Genomic DNA, 234 nt, shown 5'->3' with positions numbered 1-234 from the left:
GACAATTCCATATCAGTGACCTGTCTCGAAAGTGCCAACTCATGCTCCAAGGCGGAACATCCCTCCCATCACATGTTAAAAAGGATACAGACAAAGACACATCTTAAGGACCCTCACCCCCTGCGTTTCCTGTGACGTGGATCCAGCGCCGAATTTCATGGAAGTAATTGAATCTCCTTTTATTTCTTCTGTTTAAATCAAGGGTTATTTACATCCGACGGACTCCGCGTGTCA

This window comes from Penaeus monodon, chromosome 15 (assembly GCF_015228065.2).
Source record: "Penaeus monodon isolate SGIC_2016 chromosome 15, NSTDA_Pmon_1, whole genome shotgun sequence".
NCBI classification, from domain to species: Eukaryota; Metazoa; Arthropoda; class Malacostraca; order Decapoda; family Penaeidae; genus Penaeus; species Penaeus monodon.
This window is presented reverse-complemented; position numbering follows the sequence as displayed.